A 25,220-nucleotide genomic window follows, 5' to 3' on the forward strand; every position below is an offset into this window, starting at 1 on the left:
ATTTTCTTCGAAAGGAAAGGAAGTTGAATAAAGGGGTATCACAGGGAAACTGGGAAAGATAATCAACTCTAACGGAATGGCAAAGCTTCTAAAGAAAGAACAATAAGGCGTAATTGCACAATTATGTTCGCTAGAGGTTCCCACATCGAAATCATCTATTTCTCCAGATCTCCAAAAAGTCTTGGACAATCATTCCAAGGTATTTGAGACTCTCAAAGGCCTCTCACCTTTCGTGATCATGATCATGCTATTCATTTGATTCCAGGAAGTGTTCCTCCAAACATCAGGCCTTACAGATATCCCTATGCCCAAAAGAGTGAAATTGAGCGTATGGTTGCAGAAATGCTAGAGGTTGGTATAATTCAACCTAGTCAAAGTTCTTTCTCTGCTGCAGTAGTATTGGTGCACAAAAAGGATGGGTCATGTCGCATGTATCTAGATTATGGGGAGCTCAACAAGCTCACTATTAAAGATAAATTTCCCATTCCTATCATTGATGAATTATTGGATGAAATGCATGGATCAATTTACTTCACCAAGTTGGATCTTCGTTCGGGATATCATCAAATCAGAATGAAGACCGAAGACATTCCAAAAACAACATTTAGAACTCATGAGGGTCATTATGAATTTTTGGTCATGCTTTTTGGCCTTACCAATGCACCTTCTACATTTCAAGGTTTGATGAATTCCATTTTCAAACCCTTCCTTAGAAAATTTGTGTTATTATTTTTTGATGATATACTAATCTATAACAAGTCTTGGAAGGATCATGTTCAACATGTTGACAGGGTGCTCAAACTATTGGACGAGAAACAATTATATGCAAAAAGCTCCAAATGTTTCTTTGGAGTACAAGAGGTGGAATATCTGGGTCATATTGTATCTCATGAAGGTGTGAAGATAGACCCTAGCAAAATTAAAGCCATTAAGGAATGGAAAATCCCCACACCCATAAAGCATCCGTGAGGATTTCTCGAGTTGACAGGGTATTATGGCAAGTTTGTTAAGAATGATGGGCGAATAACAGCACCTCTAACAACATTATTAGAGTACTGTTAGAGGACAGTTAGAAGGACTGTTAGAGGACAATTAGAAGGACTATTAGAGGACAGTTAGAAGGATTGTTAGAGGGTTGTTAGAGGCAGTTAAGGAGGACTGTTAGAGCACTGTCATAAGCAATTGTTCGTTGCTGTCCTAGAGAAGCTCTCCGCTGCCTAAATATGAAATAAGCCTAACTGTTGTCCTAAGCTTGGATGAGGTACATTTGGGAGCAACTGTCATTATGGGCTAAGCTGCTAACTATAGCCTAGCTACTTTGCTAGGCTGCAAGCCATTGAAAGCAACTAAGGCTGGTATGCATTTGCAGCAAGAACATGATGATGGTGTATTACAGTATACATGTTGCAGCACTATGGTGATAAATGGTGTAGCACAATAGATGCAGTCTGGTGCAGCACAATGGTACAACATGATGATGATGGGCATGGATGTATAACAGCAACACAATGCATTGCAACAACGTGTTGATGATGGGCACAACATGATGATGAGGTACTGCTTAGTGATGATTGCAGCATAGTGATGAGAGCAACTCAGTGATTGGATGCAGCACAGTGTCAGGTGCAGCATGATGATGAGGTGCAACACAGTGATGAGTGTAGCATGGTGATGGAGTCACCTTGGAAGATCAATTGAAGCAGTATGCCTTCACCTGAGATCAGATCAACTACCTCATTATGTTATCTTCATGGTGAAGATCTCTGCTCTTATTTAGTCAAAATGTTGACTTCTGATGTATATCACTCTCTCTCTGTCGAACTATTGAAGAACATAAGAAGAATTGATCAAGGGTTTCCCCACATTGGGGTTTGTCCCTGGCTGGCGCCACATCTTGTGTCCTCTTGTCTTGGCTTGTTTTCTGTGATTTATATTTATGTTCTATCTGCATTTCACTATCGTGCTAAATGTGATTGCTAATCTGGAATTAATATTGAGCTAATATGGAAAATTGAAGTAAATTTGCTCTCAGCATAGAGCATACCTAAAATTAATAGTAGGGCAAACAGTCTGCCCATTTAAAAAGCTTCTTCCGTCCCTGGGTATGGTATGTGGTGGAGGAAAATTCGAGGCTAAGGGATGTTGTTACCAAAGGCATTAGGCCTGAGAAAGATGATCTGTTATGTGGTGGTGGGTATGCTATTATATAAGCAATGAAAAATATAATAGCATACCCACCACCACATACCAGATCATCTTCCTCAGGCCTAACGCCTTTGGTAACATCACTTAGCCTGCGATTCTCCTCCTCCAGAAAAGCACAACGTTCTCTCATGAAGCACAAACATCCCTTGATGGACTTCAGATCGCGCTCTAGGAATTTGACTTTGGAAGCCATGGCCATTGCCAACTATTAACACAAGAAGAAAGTAAAGCTTTGGCAAAATAAAAATAAAAGGGAAAAATAAAAATAATAAAATAAAACCCATCAGGATTTGAGTCCAAGTCCGAGTCTGAGTTGACCCTCGATTCCAAGGCCAATTCCAAGTTTTAAAACATTGATTTTATATGCATGCCTTTGACCCTCATTTCAATTTCTTGTTGAGGGAAAAGAATAGATAAATTTGAGATCTGCTTTTACTGCCTCTATAAACCAGAATGTTAGAAGGATTTTCTGGATTTGAATCACCATACAGAGGAGATCGGTTGTTGGTAATGCTATTAATTTGACCTTGATCATCACATTAACCATTAGGGGATCGGTTGTTGGTAATACTTGGAATTGATCACAATCCCCCCCATTTTACCTTGTGTGGATAAATTGGTATAGAAGTCTGCTTGTTTTTTGAGGCTACAGAGAACATGATAAAACTCCATGATTGAAATGGATTTTAAGACCATTCAAACCCTGTAGAATATTGTGCTTAGTTTAAAACCTTGAGTAGTGCCAGTCTGGAGATGCCTGATCATGTTTTTCAAGTCACTACTAATTATTAGTTTTTGAAGACTTAGGGAGCTACCCAAATTGACACCCTAGAGAAGAGCATAAGCTTCTGCGTCATTGTTAGAAGCTTGACCAAGACTCTAAACATAGGTAAATTCAATAGTTCCATTAGGACTGACGATTTCTGCAGCTACCACCTTAGGGTTTCGTTTGAACTTTGGAGGACCCGTCAAAACAAAGACTATATGAGTTCTTGGATTGCAGCCATTACCAAAATTTAAATAATTGAAGTGAAGCTGCCAACATGATCAAGGACTAAAAGAGCCAGATACAGAAGACCGAATATTAAATTGATTGTACCATATTTCCTCGACTTGGTCCAATCTTTGCGGAGTGAAGAGTTTGAGCTGACGAGTATTAGGGTGTTTCACCAATAAAGGAGCTTCCTTGATTGCAATAGACTTAGAGGGTGAACAAACATACTGAAAGCTCGATTTCAAGGGAGCGAAATTCTCCGGAACACAAGTTTTGGCAAAGTAAACCATACTTATTTAAATAAAGGCTTATCTGGAATAAGTCAAACTTGTGCCACCTATCAAACAAATGCAACCAAGATGATGGCTGTTGAATCTGTGACCAATACCTTGCAGTATCCTATTCCAAACCAAACTTGTGTAGCCACACTCCATGAAAATGTGGACATTCGATTCACTGGAGGAGAAGCAAAGGACACATCTTGAAGGTCCATGCAATGTGCTTCAGAGTTTCAAATTTTTATGTTTGATAGTCTTATGTGAAAACCCACAGAGGAAGATGCAGAGCGAAGCTGAAGTTTCTGGAGGTAAAATACCTCAGTGCGACGGCGGTCCGCTGGATGCGGAATGGCGATGCTCCGTCTGCTGGATGGGAAATGGCGATGGGAGTCGCTTGCTCTGCTGGGTTCGATTCGCAGGTGGAGTGCGGGCGGAGGAGGCGAGGATGGCGGGAGAAAACAGAATGTTGAACGTGCGCAGATGGTATGCCCGAATGTTTGAACGAGCCAGCATGGCAGCAAAAGTAAATGCCAGCATGGCGACGGGCGGGATCCTCCCCTCGTTAAATCGGCATGCGCAACAACCTTGGGATGTCAAATCCGCTATGTCAAATGGCCGCATAGAGGCATTATACAGCCAGCTCATTAAATATTGGTTGCCATTATACACAATAATTTATTGTCTTCGTTACTGTGTTTACAGTTATACTCAGAGTTCTTTATCGTAATTCAAGAGTTCATTTGCCAGATTAAGTTGTCGGCCCTTAGTTTGTGAACTTTTCGGTGAATCTTTTTGCCACTGGAGGATTAATGTCAACTCCGCGTTTCAGAATTTAATGGGTAAACATCACAGCTCCGCGTTGTTTATTTTTCTGTTACAATTATCATATGGAAGTACATTAGCCGGGTTTAGATTTTATAGTTTTTGATGCAGGCACCTGGGTTTTATTTTTCTTGCTGAAAATCAAACGGCCGCTACCGTAGCCGGTCTCCGCTTTTGTCTTACAGAGAGTTTTTACCCATTCGTTTGGCCCCAGTCGTGGCTTTCCTTGCTTACTTGGAGAGCTGCTCAGGTAATCTAGTTTACATTCTCTCTCTTTTCATATTCGTCTTTTATGGTAAATTTTATGACTGGGTTTTTAAAATTAAAAAACCCCTAAACCACCCTACCAGAGTCGGCCCTTTAAACTTCTTCAGAATCAATGAAGTAGTTTTCAGCTACTCATTTATCATTAGGACAGTACTGTGTTAATTTTAGGTATGTTCTATGCTTAGAGCAATTTATTGCAATTTTCACAGTTAGCTCAATATCTTTTCCAGAGTAGCAATCACATCAGCGTTAAAGTAAATTGCAGATAGAACATAAACATAGATCACAGAAGACAAACCAAGACAAAAGGACACAAGATGTGGCACTAGACAGGGACAAACCCCAATGTGGGGAAACCCTTGATCAATTCTTCTTGTATGTTCTTCAATAGTTCAGCAGAGAGATAGTACATTTACAACAGAAGTCAACACTTTGACTTATCTTAAATAAGAGCATAGATCATCTCTAAGAAGATGATACATGAGATAGCTGAACTCAGTTGAAGACATGTTGCTTCAACTGATTCTACAAAATGACTCCTTCACCTATCATTGTGCTGCACCTCGTCATCAAGCTGCACCACGCTACACCCATCATCACTATGCTGGACCCCATGACCACGCTGCACACATCATACTACTGTGCCTTATGTTGCCACAACTGTCCCATGTGCCATCGTTGCGCCATGCTGCCACAACTGTCCCGTGTGCCATTGCGGCACCATGCTACCACAACGGTCCCATGTGTCATTGCTGCACCATGCTACCACAGCTGTCCCATGTGCCATAGCTGTACCATGCTAGCCACTGCTGTCCCACTATTAGTCATCCATTGCTGCTCCTATGATTGCTTGTCGTCCCACTCTTTAGCATGTTGTGCCATGTCATAGCTTGCTGTCCCAAGTACCAAGCTCCAGCGAGCACTATGTCCTTGCTGTCCCATCTACCTTGCTGCCAACACACCATACAAACGCTGTTGTTTGTTACTTTATTACAGCTGTAATTTCTGGGACTGGTTAGGGCACACAACAGTCCATAACCGTCTTCAAATCTTGGCCCAGAATTGCCCTTACTGCAGCCTATGCTAGTAAGGCTTCTCTCCACTTGTGCTACTGTTCTGGGCACTATACAGCCCCAAACACTTCCATGTTGTCCCTGTTTTGAAGTGGTTAGGCCTGCGGCCTACCACAGTCCTTGCTGTCACCTACAACCCTCTTCAAAACAATGTTCCTTACCTTGTTTGCTGCCCAACAGACCTACGTTTAGCCTTGAACACATTCAGCCTTCTTGCTGTAGCAACCAACCCTCAAAACTGATCCTAGAAGGCTCCACGCTGCCTTCTTTTCCTCGCTGGAATGTTGCCTTAGCTGCAGCCTAGCAAGGTCCCTTTACCCAACCTGTTACAAGAGAACAGACCTCAAAACATCCACGACTTGGCCTCCTTAATCTCCTCTATATCACGTTGTCCCAGAATCTCCTTTAGGACAACACTTAGGCCTCTCCTCCATCACTGCGTTAGGAGTTAGGGCATCACTTCTAGGTCATGCGTAGATTATCTAGGACTGCGGCTAGGTCATGCGTAGATCATGCTAGGGCTCCTTTCTTACTGCGTCTAGGACTTCTAGAGACCAAGGCAGCGAGTAGCCCTCCTTCTTGACTGCATCTAGGGCTCATACTAGGGCTCCTTACCTTCTACGTTTAGGGCTTCCTCTCTTGGATTTCTCTTCCACTAAAACCCAGAACAAGTGGAGAGAAATCAAGAGTGAAGTGTGTGTAAAAATGACCATCAAGTCACCTCTTTTTATACTAAAACGTTGAGCACATGACCTTGACGAATTGTCTTAAAACACAAATAAATTCATAACTCCATGAATACTTATCGGAATCGGATGATCCTTAGATCAATCCTACACCTCTCGATGAGAGGGATCCAAGAAAAATGTCAGCGGCCCTAAATAAGATGACCCACATGGAGTTTGGCCCTAGTTGCCAATTTTAACATACCAGTACCGTAAGCTCCTCTATTTGACAGGAGTTTATATATAGTTCGATTACATTACTGTTATGTTTCAATTGTATAATCCCATTTATTTATTTAGTAATAAATTGTTCTCTTCAAGTTCTAATTTAGGAATTATCACAAGGCATTTAAAAACCCTAACCGAATTCTTTCAGTTATTTACATAAAGTTCTCTATTTCTTCTGTTTTCTAGGTTGAATTAAATCCACGATTTATTTTTATTTTTATTTTCTAATATAATCATTGTTTTTCTATTACACCGTAGCGACACATCACATGGTTTAAGAAGTTCCTTTCAGGTCAATATTCCTCTGTTTATCTTTCTGCATTCTATTAATTTAGCCAGTCCACTTATATTTTTTTTTCCAGAGAAAAAATCAAACTTTCTATTAAGGCAATAAAAAGTTAAATAGTGTATGCACTGAAGCATTCGATATACTGTATGTTCATCACAAAACATAGTGTAAAGTTGGGCTGGTAAGCAAATAACAATATTCTCCCACCCCAATATATGCAAAAAAAATGCTGATTCAATTTCCCGGGCCTCCTCATATGTGAGGAAAACAACCCAAACAGGGAACAAATCAGTTACTGTCATGTTGCAAAAGTTAAAAAAAACATAGTAAAGCATAGGGGTTTTATTTGTTTCTTTAAAAATCCCTGTTTACATCTCGATAAAAAACAGAGTATAGTTTCATACTGAGGACCATAAAAAAACACAAAGAAACTGGAAAATGAGCTTCAAAGCACAAACGGTGGCTGATCTGACACACAGATCATATCTAGTTTTGTTTCTTTTATGCTCCAGACGTCCACAGCTTGTTGTAAACCCTCCTTAGATAGGAGGTCTGCGACAGTTCCATTCCCTGTAAATATGGCACACAGTAATAGAATTAAAATGTTGTTTCAAATTTAACACTTCTTCTAACAAGGGACTCAACATATAGTTTTGACATCTGAATTCTCCATTAAACCATTTGATAACATTCTGAGAGTCACCGAAAATTTGAACCGATCTCAAACCTAGGTGTATAAGCGACCATAGTAATAGTTTTAAGGTTTGGAGTTCAACATAATTGTTGGTTCTTGCTCCAAGGCCCATTGAGGCTTTTAAGTTTTTTTTGTGCATTTGTATGGATTACTATTCCTGCCCCACATATATTCCGATGATCAGAGGCACCATCAAAATATGCCCAAGGGATATCTCCCCTGATCTGTTCCTCCCTAATACCCCTCTTTTGTTTTTGGATTTGGTAAGGGGATGCTCTCATAAATTGAAGCGCATTCAATCACAATGTGTTGATGTGATGGTTCCAACTCCTCTAATATACTCCTATTCTGGGCCAGCCAAGTGCCCCACGATATTATTAAGGGTAAATTTTTCAGAATTTTCTCCTGAGTGTCATTCCACCATTTTTGCAACACTTCTTTAATAATTTCTCCACCCCACCTCTGGGATTTCTCTATCAACCTCAAAGTCTCGTCCCATACTCTTTTGTTGAAAGGACACTTTAGGAACAAATGTTGCACCGACTCCTCTTCTTTCTTACACAACGAGCACCAGCTTGGTCCCATCTTATTTATTTTCTGAAGATTATCCCATGTTGGTACTTTATTCCTTAGAATACACCAAAATAACAGTCTTGCTTTAGCTGGGCATTTTAATTTCTAGATGGATTTATACCACCACTCCGACTCGGCCCATCCTTTCTTTGACATTAGATAGTTGTATCCATACTTTGGTGAGTATTTTCCTGTGGGTGCATGAACCCATCTCAGCTTGTCTGGACGATTTCTGAGGTGTACATTCGATCTCTAAAGTTCCTTGATAAAATTCTGCCATTCCTCAAACCATTGGGGCTCTAGATGCAGATCCCCCCCTGTAAGCCAGGCTTGATGCCAGATTGTTGATTGTCCTACCTTCTCTATTTGGCACATGTTATAAACCCCTCTTGATTTCAAATGGTCAATGATCTCCCGAGATAGGGCATATCCTTCATTGCATGCCACCCATGGATCCCGTCCCACCCTTATTTTCTCTCCATTCCCAACATGCTAGGAGAGCCCTTGTTTAATGATCTTGATCGAATCCAGTGTTGCTTTCCACACAACAGAGGCTTGGGGGTATCTCTTATCCGGCTTTCTGAGCCACTCATCCATTGGGATTGGATCAATATATTTCCTTTTGACCATCGACATCCATAGATTTTCCATTGATATAAGCCTCCATCCCAGTTTTGCTGCTAAAGATGGGGCGAAAGCTAAGAGGTCTTTTATACCCCACCCCCCATTCCTTTGGTCTTGCCACTTTCTCCCAAGCCACCCATGGGAGAACTGAGTCCTCTTTTGAACCGGCCCACAAGAATCTGCTGCATACTTTCCTTACCCTCGCAAGAATTCCTTTGGGAACCCATGTTAAGGCAGTCCAGTAAACCGGGATTGCCATGAGCACTGACTTAATCAATACCAACCTTCCTGCTCTCGATAACCATTTGTAGCTCCAGTGTTTTACCCTGTTCTCAATTTTCGCCACCAACCAATACCAATCCTCTATCTTGTAAGTATCTGGCTTTAAATGGAACCCCAGATATTTGAAACTGTCTGACATCCTCTTTTCCTCATAGGGAAGGTCCTCTGATATCCTTCTAATCTCTGCCCTTGAGAAACCTGTTGGAATTTCTAAGTCTAACTATTAGAAATCCTTCATGTACTTTCTGATTTATTTCTGTCTACTTGTTATGTTTAATTAACAAGTTATTTACCATGTAAATACTGAAAATACATAAAAGTACATGCTCAACACATTACAGATCATCAACTAAAGGAAAAACAAGCACACAAGTGACACCATTGTTTTTGGACTTATGTCCCCGGAAAAACCCAATGCGGGAAAATTGGTGCAACTATCTGAGGGTTTTATTTTTAAGTAGTTTCAGAATACAATCTGGGTGCCAAACTGGCTCACCCAACAGAGAATGATCTCGGCAGTAGTACCTCTCAGTCGGAGATAGATATTCTGGCTAAAACCCTGGATGAACAATCCCACAACTCTCAACTCCAATCTGCCCCACGAAATCTCTAGCGTCTGCCTCTAGGGACTGTGTCAGCCTCTCTGGCCTAGCGTCACCCCAACGTCACTCCAACTCGCCCTACGTCAGCCTATGTAGGCACTGCATCAGCCTCTAGAGCCTCTGCGTCACCCACGCTGGCTCTCTCTAGCACTACACAACTCCTGGCTGGCTCTGCGTCCCTTTCTCCTGGCTTCTGCGCTGATGCTCCTGGTACCCTCTCTGTCTCTCTGCTTCTGTATTCACTGCCCCTCAGCTGCAACTCTGATCACTCCTTCGATTTCCTCAGCAAGCCCTGCCCCAGAAAATCGAATTCTTGATCAACTCGGTGTGTTCTCTAAGTGACCCTCAAGCCTCCTCTTATACTTTTCTCATCGACAATTCAACAGCGGAAATTAAGTCCCTAATCAACGACTAAGATTAACTCTGGCTTGATCCATGACTTTTGGACCCTTCTAACACAGTTTTATATTAATTCACATTAATATTTTATTTTCCCTAAATTTAGACTTAGGGACTCCATTAAAAATATTAATTATTTTAATATCTCCCAAACTGTTTAGAATCTGCCCAAACCATTTCTAGGTATTGGAGATGTCATGTGCTTTAGCCTCTCCACCAACTTTCGTGGCTAGAGCACATCCGATGCTACCCCAAATCAACACTCCCTCTTAGCGAGGACTATGCTCTAGTAATACTCCTTACTGAGCATCACCTTGATCATCCGGCATCTATCCTGGTGTTGATGCTAGGCCTGCTGCCCAACATCCTCTGTACTGCTGCATCATGTACTGCTACCCATGGCCTTGCCACTGCCACTGCTGCATCCGTACGACAACCCCTCATCATGCTGTGTCGTGCTGCCCATAGCATTGCCACTGCTAACTGCTGCACTGCAACTCAGTTATTGACAAGTAAGTAACTGATCTCCCAACTCTGACATCTCTGTTAGGCTAGAGACACCCACGATGCTGAAACTCCTTCTATCGCTGACAAGTGCTCCCTCTCTGACCTCTGCGCTGCTGCAACAACTCCATGCACCTCGCACTACTGCCTCATGTTGTCCTGGGACTCCTGCACTGTAGCTCCCTCTGTTGCTCCATCCGCATTTGTCTCTACTGACATCTGCCAGTACTGCTACTCCTCTTCGGGGCTCCCGTAGCAAGGTATAATCCAAGAGGCTAGGTACCTCGAGGATCCTGCCCCTCATCGCCTGTAGTCCATCTGACTACAGCTCGATGTCTCCCCACTTCCTCTCAAGTGGCGTGTGAGCACTCATGGCACAGTCATCATCTATCTCCACCTCCTTCTCCGCCCTTGCTGGTGTAGCCTTGGTCTTGGAGGCCTCTCCCTTGCTCTTCTTCCTTGGACACTGGCTCGCATAGTGACCCAGTTCCCCACAGTGGAAGCATTTGACCTTGGAGAGGTCCTTCTTCTTCCGTTTCTCCTACTTTCCCTCAGATGCTAGGGCAGCATCCTCCTCTTCCTCCTTCTTGATTCTAACCCCCTTGTTGCTGCTTCTTGCCTTGTTCAGCGTTCTGATCTCTTCTTGGCGAAGAGCCGCCCACGGTTCCTCCGAATTTAGAAGGGTAGACCTGCCCAGTATGCTCTGGACAAACACCTCCCAGTCTTTTGAGACTGCATTCAGGGCTGTCCTCACCATTAATTCTTGATCCGACGTGGCCCCTATGGAAGTCAGCTGATCTTGGATCTCCTTCAATCGACTGAGGAAGGTGTCGATCTGTTCTTCCTTCTGCATCTGGTATGACCGCAGCTGATTTTCTAGTAGCATCTTCCTCTGCACGGAAGTATGCTGATACAATTTTGTCAAGGCCTCCCACATCGCATTTGCCGTTTCCTTTTCAGCAATATGTGGTACTACATGGTCCTGTTATCACCCCAAGAAACTCTCCTAGGTTGTACTTCAGAGATGCTTGGGAACATTACAAACTCAACAAAAATGTTGGAAAAATGGTGGATGAATGAAAGAAATGCTGCATATTCAAGCTAGATAACCACTTCTACTATGCTTAACCCCAGACATGGGTGAACACCCCCAGACTACAAGGCTTTAGACCACCAATTATTCACAGTTTTAAAGAAAATGTGATGATGGAGAACACTGATCGCACCAGCAGATGCACAGAACCCTGTGATGGCCAGCTGCAACCAGTTAAAAGGTCTGTAAATATGTTTTCTAATACACAGACAGGATGACAACTCTCTGGCATTAAAATAACAGAAACTTGCAAACAAATTCAATGATACATGCTAAATCCTAACACAGAGGTGGGATGACAGCCCCTCTAATGCTAAACATTAACAGCGCATGAATAACTGCAAAACAGGCACAACCTGGAACAAGAAGAAGTGGAAAGTGAGCAATTAATAACAAAAGAAGCTTGTATTAGCTGGAAATGAAGACCAAAAGCTGCAGGTTACACAGTAGGTACAGTCTCCAGAAGTTGAAGCTTACAATAGAATAACACTCATCAACCTATTACATTCTGTCTTTTGGATATATATAGAGTCTGTTTACAAAATTGCGCTGCTAGGCTATATGTGGAGGTGTCTTAATGGACCACCAACCGCATTTACAATTAGATATGGTCTCTGATACAGTCTGCTGATTTTAATGGACGAAATCAGCCTTTTTAGATAGTCTGATGTCCTTCTCTGGCAGCTGGAGTGAATTATGGATTAAATTCCATGCCTGATAAATGCTCTTCACTACTCGAGGTTGTCCTGTTTGTCCTTCGGGTGTGCACTGCATTAAACACAGTAGTTGAAGCTTTAATTGTGTAGAGAGCAAGTAGATCGTCGCCTTCATCCTTCGGGTGAATAACACAGGTTAAAGGAATGAAGACTTCATGGCAGAGGCGGGCACAGGAGGAGATCAATTAATAGCCGTCGGATTCACAAATCAACGGCGGAGATTGAATTATGAAGGCTATCGGGAGGTGGACGATCGGGTTACTAAGGGCCATCGGATCATCGCTGGGCAGATCTGACGGTCATCGGGGGCTAGAGATGCGCGACAGTTAGCTGACGGGGAGACGTACAAGATTAGCGGTTTCGCGGGCGGGTGGTTTCCCCTCACCACTTATCGGGCGGCAGCGGTTTCCGTATCGCGAGGTGCGATACAATCAAATTATGACACGTGGCTGCCCAAAACCACCCCCCCACGGGCTATCGCGTGCGCAGGTCGCGCGATCGGGGGAAGCGTCAGCCGTCCGATCTGCGATGGACGGTCAGGCGGCGAGGAAAGTAAACGATGTTTAACGAGCGGGAAAAGGCGCGTAGACCGTTGGATCGCGGCGATCAACGGCTGCGGTTTCAAAGGTGACAGAGGGTAAATATGGGCGTGGTCTCGCGTGTTAAGCGCCCGGGCTGAATAAACATGAATTTACACGGGTTTAAACGGGTTATCGGGCTTTACAGTGTTTAAACAAAAACACCCGGGAACCGGGAAAAGAGCTATGCAGAGTTTAAAAAAAATAAAATAGAGGTGGTGGGGTAAAAATGAATTAAGCAGGGGAATATGGATAAGGCGATGAATGAAGAGGTTTTAGGAGGAAAACAAAGATTAAGGGGTTACGAGGGAGAATAAGGAAAATGAAGGGGAAAGAGAAATCCATTGCTGCGAACCTTTTGAAAGCACAACTAGCACTGGCAAACCTGCTTTGACCCTCCACTGATTAAAATTGTAGCAAAGCTAACACTGGCTCCTTCTGGGGATGAGATCCTCTCTGTGAGGTTTCAAGAACCTGCAGACCATTGCCTTCATACAAAACCAGCTTAAAAACAATTGCCTAGTATTTCATTGGGCACGGAGTCAAACCAAGTCTATGCTCTAAAAACTGGACAAGAAACTGTTTACAATCATTAAAGCCTGAAAACTCAAAACTTCAAAAACTGCCCATCTGTTTGGCCATCAAAATTGCTGTCTGTCATCCGGTTCATCATATATCAGCAAGACAGGATTTATTTGATCATCTACCTCAAACAATTTAGGACATTTGAGCTTAAAAGGTAGATATTGATCAACTTTCATTTCCCCTCTGTGTATTTTCCTCCTTGGATGTTCTTTAGAGGAGCCTTTGTACACCCGCTGAATAATCATGGCTGCTGTGTACCTGTTTTTATCTTCTGTGGTCTGCACAATAAATATGAATGGTGTACCAATATGTTCATGTGTGGAGGACACAGAGACATTATCGGCTCTTGAATCTTTGTTTGAACAATCTTCATCCAAGAAGGAATTCCAAGACTACACATCCGCTTCCTCTGTCATCTAATAAGCTGCCCTTTTATTCTGTGTGGAGGCCACCTGAGCAGGTTTTCGAAAATCAAAACTGAGGTGATCAGTCTCAGCCTTGAGAACGGAGCTATTTCCTGCCTCAGTGTTCAAGGGGCAACTTTGAGGGATTTTTACTTGAGCAGACAGAGAAACAAAAGATAATGGAGAGCTTTCCTCTCCCTTATTGATCACTGCACTGGGAATAATAGCAGGTTGTTCAACTTGCAGATCTGCATAGCCATTAGAAGATGTGCTGGCCTTAGGCTCGAATTCTTGGAGGAAGGGATCTGCTGTTGGCTGCCATTGCTGGTCAACTTGTTGTTCTGCAGCTACAACAAATTGCTGAGCAATGCCTTTGGATATTGCTTTCTCATAAGCAGCCCTTGTTAGGAAAGGAGCACCTTCCAAAACATGGGCCTCCTCCTGATGCTGCACTTCTACCATGACTATATTTTGACAAAGGGTCTTCACCCTTTGATCTTCGTTTGCATCCCTGTTTCTCTGCAAAATCTGCAATTGTTCCTGTGTTCCTCTACATGGATATGGAGTTGGAAAAGAAAAGGAACAATGAGCTCCTGCCTCATCAAAATGTTGCTCAGCCTTTAGCTTGGAAACTTCAGAGGCCAAAAGCTCAATCATCCTAGCTAATTCCTCGATCTCAGGCTCTGAGGATGATGAGGATTCACCTCCCTGTCTTCTCCTTTCAGCATCATTACCTTCGAGTCTATCTGCAGCAATGATGTTTGCTTCTACTTCAAAGGCTGCAGTTTGCATATCAGCCAAAGAAGTACATCTTCTTTCTCTTAACAACAGGCTGAATTGAGAATCGAAAGCATTAGCATAAGTGAGCATAGCAGAAGCAGGGGTAGGTCTTACTTCAACTGGCATTCTGCTGTACATATTATTAAATCTGAAGATGAAATCAGACAGCAGCTCACTATCTTCTCTCTGCAAGTTTCCAAATTCATCATGATAAAAGAGCAGATCTTTATTATTCCCCCAGTGCTTTAAGAACACATCATCTAGGGTCTCAATGTCTGCAATAGACCTAGGGGGTAAATTTCTGAACCAATTTCTAGCTTCCCCATCTAGGCTTTGGACAAAAAACCTCATCCAGACATCCTCTTCATTGATATCCAGGTTATCAGCATAGCTGTAAAAGGACTCTAAATGCTCTTTAGCTGTTACTTCTTCTGCACCAGTAAACTTTGGCATAAATTCTTGATAATCTCCTGCAGGCATGGCACTCAAAAGGGTAGGCAAGACTAAGGGTCCATACCTAGCAGCAACTATTCGTTCTATCTTTGTGAGAGCTTGCTGACTTGCCATGACTGAGGTATACGAAAAGGATACTGGTGGACTGATTGATATGAATCAATGAAGAGTATGACAGAAACATAGGAAAATGATGGATAGCATGGATGCTTTTTTCTATTGAGGTCCGAAAGGGAAATGAATAACAAGGAGCTAAAATGAATCTTTGAAGGTGACTGTCACTATCAAAGATACATAAAAATTTGAAGGCTTACCTGATCCTGATGCTCCTTATTGCGATATTTTCTTCTGCTGAACAATCTTCTCAGGATCAGGCGCTGGTTCAGCTGATGGTTTCTAAGGATTTCTGCGAGCATACCTCACTAATTGCGCCAGAACTACGATGTGGAGTCGCCAAAAGATGGTCTTCCTCCAATGGAGTCGCCAGATAGATGATTACAACCAGAAATAATGTTCAAGCCTTGTTTATCATCAAAGCTTGAAGCTGTGTCGTTCTCCCAAGGAAGCTGAGCTTCGATTCTTCTCTCCCCGACAACAGCGCCAATTAACGTTATCACCCCAAGAAACTCTCTTAGGTTGTATTTCAGAGATGCTCAGGAACATTACAAACTCAACAAAAATGTTGGAAAAATGGTGGATGAATGAAAGAAATGCTGCATATTCAAGCCAGATAACCACTTCTACTATGCTTAACCCCAGACATGGGTGAACACCCCCAGACTACAAGGCTTTAGACCACCAATTACTCACAGTTTTAAAGAAAATGTGATGATGGAGAACACTGATCACACCAGTAGATGCACAGGACCCTGTGATGGCCAGCTGCAACCAGTTAAAAGGTTTGTAAATCTGTTTTCTAATACACAGACATGATGACAGCTCTCTGGCATTAAAATAACAGAAACCTGCAAACAAATTCAATGATACATGCTAAATCCTAACATAGAGGTGGGATGACAGCCCCTCTAATGCTAAACATTAATAGCGCATGAATCACTGCAAAACAGGCACAGCCTGGAACAAGAAGAAGAAGTGGAAAGTGAGCAATTAACAACAAAAGAAGCTTGTATTAGCTGGAAATGAAGACCAGAAGTTGCACGTTACACAGTAGTTACAATCTCCAGAAGTTGAAGCTTACAACAGAATAACACTCATCAACCTATTACATTCTGTCTTTTGGATATATATAGAGTCTGTTTACAAAATTGCTCTACTAGGCTATACATGGAGGTGTCTTAATGGACCACCAACCGCATTTACAATTAGATATGGTCTCTGATACAGTCTGTTGATTTTATGGACGAAATCAGCCTTTTTAGATAGTCTGATGTCCTTCTTTGGCGGCTGGAGTGAATTGTGGATTAAATTCCATGCCTGATAAATGCTCTTCACTGCTCGAGGTTGTCCTGTTTGTCCTTTGGGTGTACATTGCATTGAACACAGTAGTTGAAGCTTTAATTGTGCAGAGAGCAGGTAGATCGTCGCCTTCATCCTTCGGGTGAATAACACAGGTTAAAGGAATGAAGACTTCATGGTCGAGGCGGGCACAGGAGGAGATCAATTAATAGCTGTCGAATTCACAAATCAACGGCGGAGATTGAATTATGAAGGCTATCGGGAGGTGGACGATCAGGGTTAATAAGGGCCCTCAGATCACTGCTGGGCAGATTTGACGGTTATCGGGGGCTGGAGATGCGTGACAGTTAGCCAGCGGGGAGACGTACAAGATGAGCTGTTTCGCGGGCGGGCGATTTCCCTGCACCGCTTATCAGGCGACGGCGGTTTCCATATCGTGGGGCACGATACAATCAAATTATGGCACGTGGCCGCCCAAAACCACCCCCCCGTGGGCTATTGCGTGCGTAGGTCGCGCGATCGGGGGAAGCGTCAGCCGTCCAATCTGCGATGGACAGTCAGGCGGCGAGGAAAGTAAATGATGTTTAACGAGCGGGAAAAGGCGTGTAGACCGTTGGATCGTGGCGATCAACGACTGCAGTTTCAAAGGCGACAGAGGGTAAATATGGGCGCGGTCTCGCGTGTTAAGCGCCCGGGCTGAATAAACATGAATTTACACGGGTTTAAACGGGTTATCGGGCTTTACAATTTTTAAACAAAAACACCCGGGAACCAGGAAAAGAGCTTTGCAGAGTTTAAAAATAAATAAAATAGAGGCGGTGGGGTAAAAATGAATTAAGCAGGGGAATATGGATAAGGCGAGGAATGAAGAGGTTTCAGGAGGAAAACAGAGATTAAGGGGTTACGAGGGAGAATAAGGAAAATGAAGGGGAAAGAGAAATCCACTGCTGCGAACCTTTTGAAAGCACAACCAGCACTGCCAAACCTGCTTTGACCCTCCACTGATTAAAATTGTAGCAGAGCTAACAGGTCCTTGACCCCGTCAAGGATGATTCTCTTGGCCCTCGCCATTGCTTCCTCGTATTTATCGTTCTCAATCGGGTCAACTGGGATCGCTATCGTTTTCAAGGTGAAGTCCTTGAGACGATTCCTGTCTAGAACGGACAAGATTCTGGCCTTCCAGACTATGAAGTTTGAGGCTCCATCCAGTTTATCCTAGTCTCTTACCCTGTTCACTGCCATTTTGCTGCTCCTCTACTTCCCTCCTAAAAGTGCTCGGTGTGACTCCCTCTGAGCCTTGATTTCCCTCCTGGAAACCCCTCTGCCAATGTCGAGATGCCCCCACTTCGATCGTTAGTGCAGCTGCACCACTGATCCGGATTTCGTGGCTAGAAATCCTCGGTAGCAACACCTTTTTCCTTGGTCTTGCCTTGTTAGGTAATGTTCTGACCATAGTTCCCCACTAGCTTCACTCCACAACTTCTCCACAGCTTCCTATGCCCCAGCAAACTGAAGGTTAGAGCCTCTAGACTCTGCACAATCCCGACACCAACAAAATCCGCACCTCCTGGCCACAGGCGTCAATCCTTCCCAACTGAGAAAGATGACGGGCACTGTGTAGGTCAGGTCTGCTCCTTTCTGCCACTGTGTTGATCCTTCTCCCGGTGCAAACTTGATGATGCAGGCACTGCGTCACCCCTTCCTTGCTGCTTTTTCGCTAGGAACAACTTCTGTCACCCGGGACAACTGTTTTTGCTGCTGCTCTGCTCGGCTGATGCCCATAGTTCTCTTGTGATCTGCAACCTCGCTCTGATACCATGTTGGAATTTCTAAGTCTAACTGTTAGAAATCCTTCATCTACTTTCTGATTTATTTATGCCTACTTGTTATATTTAATTAACAAGTTATTTACCATGTAAATACTGAAAATAAATACAAATACATTCTCAACACATTACAGATTATCAACTGAAGGAAAAACAAGCACACAAGTGACACCATTGTTTTTGGACTAATATCCCTGGAAAAACCCAATGTGGGAAAACCAGTGCAGCTGTCTGATGGTTTTATTATTAAGCAGCTTCAGAATACAATCTGGGTGCCAAATCGGCTCACCCAACAGAGAATGATCTTGGCAGTAGTACCTCTCAGTCAAAGACAAATATTCCGGCTAAAACCCCGGATGAACAATCCCACAACTCTCAGCTCCAATCTGCCCCATGAAATCTCCAGCGTCTGCCTCTAGGGACTACGTCAGCCTCTCTGACCCAGCGTCACCCCAACATCACCCCAACTCACCCTGCATCAACCTCTAGAGCCGCTGCATCACCCACACTGGCTCTCTCTGGCACTGCGTAGCTCCTGGCCGGCTCTGTGTGGGCCCTGACTGGCTTTGCGTGACCTCTAGCTAGCTCCGCATCTCTCTCTCCCGGCCTCTACATTGATGCTCCCAGTACCCTCTTTATCTCTCTGCTTCTGTATTCACTGCCTCTCAGCTGCAACTCTGATCACTCCTTCGATTTCCTCAGCAAGCCCTGCCCCAGAAAATCGAATTCTTGATCAACTAGGTGTGTTCTCCAAGTGACCCTCAAGCCTCCTCTTATACTTTTTTCGTTGACATTTCAACGGCTGAGATTAAGTCCCTAATCAATGGCTAAGATTAACTCTGACTTGATCCATGACTTTTGGACCCTTCTAACACAGTTTTATATTAATTCACATTAATATTTTATTTTCCCTAAGTTTAGACTTAGGGACTCAATTAAAAATATTAATTATTTTAATATCTCCCAAACTGTTTAGAATTTGCCCAAACCATTTCTGAGTATTGAAGATCTCATGCGCTTTAGCGTCTCCACCAATTTTCGTGGCTAGAGCACATTCGATGCTATCCCAAATCAACAAAACCTTCAAGTATCAAAGAGGATTTTTGTATATTAATGCACATTCCAGTGGCTTTTAAAAACAGATCAAGGATTGTTTTTAACTGACAGGTTTCACTCCTGCTTCCATCACTGAAGAGAAGTATGTCATCAACAAACAACAAGTGAGATATATGAAGGTTGACAACCACTTCAATGCCTTTTATATCGCCTCTTCTCCTTGCTTCTAAGATCATTTGACTAAGTCCCTCTGCTACTAGGAGAAAGAGTAGAGGAGAGGGGGCATCCTTGACGAAGGCCCCTCTGGCTCTGAAAAAAGATATAGCCGCCCCATTGATCAGGACTGCAAAGTTGATGTTTGTCATACATCCCATCACCCAGTTTATGAATCTAATGTTAAACCCTAGGTGAGTCAGTAGCATTCTAATGTAAAGCCAGCTAATTCGATTGTATGCTTTGGAGAGATCGATTTTAACAATTGCTCCTTTTCTCCGACTCTTTTTGATGCTATGTAAGGTCTCCTGTGCTACCCCCACTGCTTCAGGGATCTGTCTACCATCCAGAGACTCGAATTGCTCTTTTGATATGTTCCTTGAGAGAATAGGTTTCAATCTGATTGCTATTACTTTTGCAATAATTTTGTAAAGACAATTACACAGGGATATAGGTCTGAAGTCCTCAAAAGACGAAGGATCCTCCATCTTAGGAATTAATGCCGAAAAGGTAGCATTGAAAGGTTCATATATCGTTCCTTTAACCCAAGATTCCTCAACCACCCCTATAAGTTCATCCCCAATGGACTTAGAAATGTTGAAAAATCTCCACAGTCCATCCATCTGGGCGTGGGATCTTATCCTTCTGCATTGACATTAAAATCCTATTGACCTCCCCTTTTGTCACTGCCCCCATGATAACATCATTCTCCTCCTCCTCCATATACCTTGGGAAGTTTTGAGCAATCCTAATCACCTCAGCGATTGACACCTCAGCTGGGGCTTTAAAGAGTTTTTTGAAATGGTTCCTTCCAAGGAAGGACAGATCCTCAAAAGACTTAGCCGGAATGCCTTCCTCCGATTTTAGACTCCAGATAGTGTTTATACTTTTTCGGCCTTTAGCATAATTCTGGAAGAATGTTGAATTTTCGTCCCCAGCTGACAACCAAATAGCTCTTCGTTTTAGTCTCCATTGTTCTTCCCTATCTGTGAGAATTTTCCTTCAATTAGTTTCCAGCTACTTGATCCTATACCTCTTCTTTGTTGACTCATATCCATCTTCTTTCGGGCTCTCCAGCAAGTCTAAATCCTCTCCTATCTTTTTTAGATCCGCTTCTTCTTTGTCTTTCTTGATTTTAGCCCATTCAATGGTTTCCTTTTTCATACGTTTCAAATTCTCCATGAACAAATAAGCTGTCCCTGCCTTGATCATCAGCCCTTGTCCTCCAAGTGGTTTTGAACAGGTTATTGAAAGATTCATCTTTGAGCCATGACGGATTGAACTTGAACGAGGCGCCAGTATTTTTATTTGGGCCTTTCATCTCTAGCAATATGGGGAGATGGTCTGAGTCTCCTCGTTCCCCCACCCAATGTCTAAAGACCAGAAGTCTAGCCACCACTTCTTCTCTAAGAAGGAAGCGATCCAACTTCTTTGCCACCCTAACTTCCCCTATTCTCCTATTTCTCCAAGTTGGCCTGGACTTGATCAGATTGATGTCTATAAGCTTCCTTGTACTGATCTTGTTCATGAAGAACTCTGTCAGAGGATCGACATGAGTTGCAGGTTCCCAAGTTTCTGAGAGATCCAGCGAGAAGTTCAGGTCCCCACCTAATACCAGGTTTGGGTTCTCCATAAAAGATTTAGAAAAAAGGTTATTCCAGAAAAGAGCCATGTCCTAACAGGGCCCATATATATTTAGAATTAATAGGTTTGTGCAAAGCTCCAGCGAGTAAACTTCTACTCCCAAAGCTTGATCTAGTCCCCAATTATTTAGGACCTTCAGTCTTCCTTCTTTAACTCCCGTCTCAGTCTTCCTTCTTTAACTCCCGTCGCCAACCCCCCGGATCTTCCTTTTGCATCCAAAGACTGAAAGGTCCAACCTGGTAGCAATTTGTTTAAAGCCCTACTAATCTCCTCTCCAGATCCTAGGGTTTCTTGCAACATTAGCACATCAGGATCATAGGATTTTATTAAAGCCTTTAAGGCTAGTTTTTTGGTGGCACTAGCAAACCCTCTATAATTAAAGGATATTGTAATCATTTAAGACCAAGGGAGGGGTTTTGTGCTGCTCTAAGCACCCCTGAAAGAGATAATTGTTTCCCATCAGCAATATCGATTTTTGCTCTTAATTGAGCCTTTGAAATGTTTGACTTCCTTCCTCTAGATTTTCGAGGGCCAACCGAAATTGGGTGAACCCCCGACCCCCCACGGCTTCCCATGGAAGAATTTTCTTTTCTCGAGGCCTAAGGTTATAGTGAGGCTTCTCTATAGGAACACAGGGCAGACTAGGAGTCTCAAGGCTCGACACTGGAGTATGGTTCAGTTGAATCTCAAGGATAGAAGTGATAATGCTATCAAGGGCTTCATTTACAGAATCAACCCGAAGTTTTTCCGAGTTCAACAACCTGGATGGATTGGGCCTTCATAATGAATTGAGAATAGACAACAAGGATGAATTAAAAGAAGGGATAGGTTCCAGATCTGTACCCTTCAGCTGATTCGCAGAAACCACTTCTTCACCTTCCACTGTCTCTGCTCGAGCTGTCTCCCCCTGAAGCTCTTGCTCATGAACAAGTCTCTCCTTGACCTACATATCCTTTGATTCATTGACTTCCATCTGCATCTTGTCCTCTTCCTTCCTATCCCCCCTCTCCTTTGGATTTTCCTTCCCCTTCTCCTCCTCCAAATGTCTTTTTGCCATTCCCGCCTCGCTTCTCTACCTTCTTCTTCTTCTTCTAAAACCCACAGGGCATTCCACCATATTTGTGGCATCGATGACAATGGAAAGGCAATTGTTTGTAATTGATCATTTGAGTATAGGTGAAACCCTTATATTTGAGGTGGATTTCGTCTGCCAACCCTTCCCTTGGGTTTAAACTTACCAGGATTCTTGCTAATCCTTTATCCCTTGTATGCAAGAAAGACATGTTGGCTTCCAAGAACTGTCCCAAAGTATTCTCAATTGCTCTGAAGACCGACTCCATCCAGAAGTGTGGCGGTAATCTTGGAAGCCTCACACATACCGGAATCTCGTCCACCTTCTCTCTTTGAGCATCAAATAAAGGATTCCATATTTTAAATAATATTGGACTTTTCCCAAAGCTCCAATTCCTTTCCAAAACCCATTCAAGGGTTTCACCCTTGGTGAATTTAATCATGAACCATCCCCTAGCTAGGGTTGATACCTCCAAATATTGGTCAGGTGCCTCCTTCCAAGTTTTAGCAGTCCATTCCTTAATGTAATTAGTTGAATATTTTTTACCTTTGGCCCTCCCGACCAACATAACTTCTGCCACCTCCATTGCTTCCTCGATTTGTATATCAACTCCTAGTTCCAGATTTGGGGTAATCTCTTTTTTCTTTAACCACTTATTTTTCTTTCGCTTCTCCCCTGTATTCCTATGCCTCCCCCCTTCCCCAAACCCTGGTAAATTCTTCTCTGCATTGGTATCTACTACCGGGAGCGACTCTATATGCCCCTCCGCCCAGTTGATTCTGTGGCCGGTTAACAATCCTTCCCCCGTCTGACCCTCCTCTCCCACGGGGTGAGGTATCTCCCCCGCTTCTGAATATTGTTTTGTCCGAGTAAACCCTTCCCGCTCCGCCGAATGGGAATAAATGAAAACTCCTCCCTGTTGTTCACAGTCTACCCCCACCCTGGCCTCTGAGAGCTTCTGAAAGCTACTCAAACACTCCAACCGTCCGTTTTCCCCTAAAAACTCCGAGAAGGGACTTCCCTCTTGGTAGAAACCTCCCCGCTTCACAAATGCAGAGACTCTTGCATGCAGTGGTACTATCCAGCCGTTTCCCCCTTATGGCTTCTGATGGCCCCAAATCTTGCACCAGAAAGGATTTCAACCCCTCCTGTCCCATGATCCCACAACTAATGACTATATCTTCTAGACCACCTGAAAAGAAAACTTGTTCTTTGAGGAAACTAGATGACAAATTACTTACTTGGTTCCCACCCGCTTCTACTACTGTGCAACCTGTCAAAGAACATAAATCTTCCTGTCTCCCCTCTGGCTCCCTGACTATTCCCCAGCTCTCATGTTTTGACATGCATAAGCTTTCCTCCAGAAGCCCTAAAGCTCTTCCCTGTCTCCATCCCTCCCTCGAGCCTTGCCTCTTCTCGCCTGGTTGTCTAGCTGGACGAATGTATTTCTCTATATTCTGCTCCGTGACTTCCAATCCCCACACCGATAGAATGTCTCCAGGTTCGGGATCCAGATCAACAGAGTCCCGTTGGTTGACCATGGTTTCTCCCCCTGTTTGTTGTTTGGATTCTCCCCAGAAAACGGTAAGTGTTTTCTCCTTCTGCGAGCACGTGCAGTCACTTACTGTTGCCAGCACAGAGCAAATCAAACAATAAAATAACACCAGCCTCCATCTTCCTTGCTCCCTATACCCCCGTTTACCATCATCATGATTCCCAATGCGGCCTGACTTGGTGACAACTACCTACCAGCTACCCTCCGTGCTCTGACAACTACCTCTAGGCGTCACAATTAGCATTGCATACGGCCTCCCCTCTGCTGCCATTTCCCTGCATTAAAACAAACCCTAGCGCCATTGTTAGGGTTTCGAAGCTCCTCAATGCAGATCCAATGTCAATTTCCGTCCACTTATAAATTAAATCAATAAAATTTATATTTACTTTTTTACTCACAAGCTCTGAAACGGATTCGCTCTAACAAGGCCACGTGTCTGAATCCGTCAAATCCGATATGATTCGACCTAAATCGTGTTCGGATTTCATGACACGTCATGTCCGATTGAGACATGATCGAATCCGGAATCCGGATTGTGTCCCGAAATGCGGACATGAATCCGGCAAAATGGGACCCACGCGGCCATAAAAGGGCGGAAATGCCTTTCCTTTGCATCATTTTCTGTCATTTCTTTTGCAATAGGTGGGTTGTGGGTTTGCTGTGAGGAGTTTGGAGCAAGGAGCAAAGGGTGTGGAGCATTTTCAAGGAGATTCAAGCAACATGTAAGTGCATTTCCTCTCTATTTTTTTGCATTTGTATTACAACAGTTTGTATATGCATTTCTTTTACAAATTTGTGCATGTTTTGTTTATTTTTTTACAATATTCATGGCTCAATCAAGGGCAGTAGGTAAGGGGCAAAGGAAGGGGAAGAATGTCCCCATTGGAGATACCCCTCCTCCCCCAATTTCATCAGAGTCTGCTGCAAGTATTCCCTCTATTGCAAGTAATGTTGAGGGAAGACTTCGTCCTAAAGGTAACATTGAGATATATCCCTTGTGAAAATATGTCACAAGAGAGGATGGGCCAAGCAGCAATGTGAATTGGAGATGTAAATTTTGCCACAGTACTTTCAAAAGCACATATTACCGTGTGAAAGGCCATTTGTTTGCTTTACCAGGTTGTGGAGTTGGAGCTTGTACATAAGTTCCTTTAGAAAAGAGGAAAGAAATGGAAAGAGCGTTCATTGTTGGTATGGCAAATGTGGCTACAAAATAAAAAAAAAAAAAAACCAAGAATGATGACCCCTTTCCATTTTTGAGGATAGGAAG

The 25,220-nt window shown here is 43.2% G+C and overlaps 1 pseudogene across 1 annotated transcript in view; it reads left to right on the forward strand.

Moving 5' to 3' along the window:
* The first annotated feature begins 3,351 nt into the window (after positions 1-3,351).
* LOC149197756 (3-methyl-2-oxobutanoate hydroxymethyltransferase 1, mitochondrial-like) overlaps positions 3,352-25,220 on the forward strand; it is a 106,093-nt pseudogene continuing 84,224 nt past the window's right edge. The window contains exons 1-2 of the transcript XR_016254786.1: positions 3,352-4,316; positions 4,411-4,549. The product of XR_016254786.1 is annotated as a 3-methyl-2-oxobutanoate hydroxymethyltransferase 1, mitochondrial-like (transcript). The remainder of the gene's footprint in view (positions 4,317-4,410; positions 4,550-25,220) is intronic.

This window comes from Pinus tabuliformis, chromosome 2_2, assembly GCF_031772625.1.
Source record: "Pinus tabuliformis cultivar Carrire ecotype Pingquan chromosome 2_2, CPIR1, whole genome shotgun sequence".
Taxonomy (NCBI): domain Eukaryota; kingdom Viridiplantae; phylum Streptophyta; class Pinopsida; order Pinales; family Pinaceae; genus Pinus; species Pinus tabuliformis.